Here is a 2,558-nt window from a genome sequence, read left to right as displayed (position 1 = left end):
ACACATTGCACGGGGCTCACCCACGAGCTGTCAGAAATAGGATAAATGATGCCTGCATCTAGCCATTTCAGAATTTCTTTCTTCACCACCTCCTTCATGATCAGGTTCAGTCTTCGCTGCTGTTCCACAGTTGGCTTACTACCTTCCTCTAACAGAATTTTATGCATACAATATGAAGGACTTATCCCCTTGATGTCTGCTATGGTCCATCCTATAGCTGATTTGAATTCTCTCAAAATCCTTAAGAGCCTGTCTTCCTCACTACCTGAAAGGTCAGCTAAAATAATAACAGGTAACGTAGATGAATCTCCTAAAAAGGCATACCTCAAGTGTTCAGGTAATGGTTTGAGCTCTAAGGTAGGCGCTTCCTCTATTGATGGTTTGAGCTTCCCTTCAGCGTTCTTGAGGTCAGAAGTACCAAGAGATTCAAATGGTATATCTAGCTTTCGCTTCCAGGGAGAAGCGTTCAGATATTGTAATTGCTCGTTGCTATCTTCATCATCGCTGTCAAAATCCCCCACTAAGGCCTTTTCCAATGCATCAAACATTAGCATGTGATCGAGTTCCGAAGTAACTGCGGAATCAATCACATCCACTTTTAAACACTCCTCATCTTCTGTAGGGAATTTCATTGCCTTGAATACGTTGAAGGTCACATCCTGATCTTGGACCCGCATAGTAAGTTCCCCTTTTTGCACATCTATCAAGGTACGGCCAGTAGCCAAGAAAGGCCTCCCCAAGATTATGGGAATCTTCTTATCTTCCTCAAAATCCAGAATGACAAAATCTGCAGGAAAGAAGAGCTTATCCACCTTGACAAGCACATCCTCAACTATGCCCCTTGGGTAAGTAATGGAACGGTCAGCCAATTGTAGTGACATGTATGTGGGTTTTGGATCAGGCAGATCCAGCTTTTTAAAGATCGACAAGGGCATCAGATTAATGCTTGCTCCCAAATCACAAAGGCACTTGTCAAAAGTTAGATTGCCAATGGTGCAAGGAATGGTGAAGCTTCCTGGATCTTTCAGTTTTGGTGGTAACTTTTGCTGTAGAACAGCACTGTATTCTTCCGTGAGAGCAACGGTTTCAAGGTCATCCAGTTTCACCTTCCTTGAAAGAATAGTCTTCATAAACTTCACATAACTAGGCATTTGTTCCAGAGCCTCAGCGAAAGGTATATTGATGTGAAGTTTCTTGAACACCTCAAGAAACTTCCCGAACTGTCTATCCAGCTTTTGTTGCTGCAATCTCTTAGGAAAAGGTGGTGGAGGATAGAGCTGTTTCTCCCCTGTATTAGCCTCAGGCAGAGTGTGTTCAACAGTAGTCTTCCTTGGTTCCGCCGCTTTCTCCCTTTGCTTAGATTCTTCATCTCTAACTTCAGCTTCGACTTCTTTTGCCTTTTCAGCATCAGCTACTTTTCCAGACCTTAAGGTAATAGCCTTGACTTGCTCTTTAGCTTCCTTCCTACCTGGTACTTCCGTGTCACTGGGAAGAGTGCCAGGTTGACGATTGAGTACTGCATTGGCTAATTGACCGATTTGATTTTCCAAGGTCTTGATAGAAACCGCCTGACTCTTGCACAACAGCTTAAGTTCCTCAAAATCAGCACTAGTAGGTGCAGCTGCACTTCCCTGTTGAGGATATGATTGTCTTGTAGCATACTGCTGTGGTTGCTGGAATCCAGGTGGGTTAAACTGTTTACTCACTCCTTGCTGATATGGTGGCTGAATAGCATTCTGATTATTCCCCCAGCTGAAATTTGGATGATTTCTGTTGTTAGGATGATAGGTCGCTGGCACAGGCTGCTGTTGTCGCTGATAATTATTCACATACTGAACAGATTCGTTGACAAGAGAACACTGATCCGTAGCATGAGAACCTGCACAAAGCTCACAAACCATAGCTATTTGATTAACTCCATACGTAGCCAAAGAATCAACCTTCATTGATAGCGCTTGGAGCTGGGCTGCAATAGCGGTGGCTGCATCAACTTCCAGAATACCTGCTACCTTGCCTGTCGTCATCCTCTGAGTTGGGTTTTGATGCTCATTTGCAGCCATCGTCTCGATAAGATTATACGCCTCAGTATAGCTTTTAGCCCATAAGGCGCCTCCAGCTGTTGCATCGAGCATGGGCCGAGATTGGGCCCCCAAACCATTATAAAAACCAGTGATTACCATCCAATCCGGCATTCCATGATGTGGACATTTTCTCAACATTTCCTTGTAGCGTTCCCAAGCCTCGCACATAGATTCTGTAGGTTGCTGCGCAAATTGAGTAAGAGCACTCCTCATAGCAGCAGTCTTTGCCATTGGATAAAACTTCACCAGAAACTTTTGCGTAAGATCTTGCCACGTAGTGATTGACCCAGTTGGTTCAGAATGTAACCAGTCTTTAGCTTTATCCCTCAGTGAGAATGGGAAAAGACTCAACTTGATAGCCTCATCAGTCACGCCATTATACTTAAAAGTGCTACAGATCTCGACAAAATTCCTTATGTGCATGTTGGGGTCTTCAGTTGCCGCTCCTCCAAAAGAAACAGAATTCTGCACCATCTG

At 44.1% G+C, this 2,558-nt stretch overlaps 1 non-coding gene across 1 annotated transcript; it reads left to right on the top strand.

Moving 5' to 3' along the window:
- The first annotated feature begins 2,190 nt into the window (after positions 1 to 2,190).
- On the top strand, positions 2,191 to 2,297 carry LOC141698802 (small nucleolar RNA R71). The gene has a single exon (XR_012565304.1). It is a non-coding gene; the product is annotated as a small nucleolar RNA R71 (small nucleolar RNA).
- Positions 2,298 to 2,558: the final 261 nt, after the last annotated feature.

Source organism: Apium graveolens, chromosome 11, assembly GCF_009905375.1.
Source record: "Apium graveolens cultivar Ventura chromosome 11, ASM990537v1, whole genome shotgun sequence".
In the NCBI taxonomy this organism is placed as follows: Eukaryota; Viridiplantae; Streptophyta; class Magnoliopsida; order Apiales; family Apiaceae; genus Apium; species Apium graveolens.
This window is presented reverse-complemented; position numbering and strand designations above follow the sequence as displayed.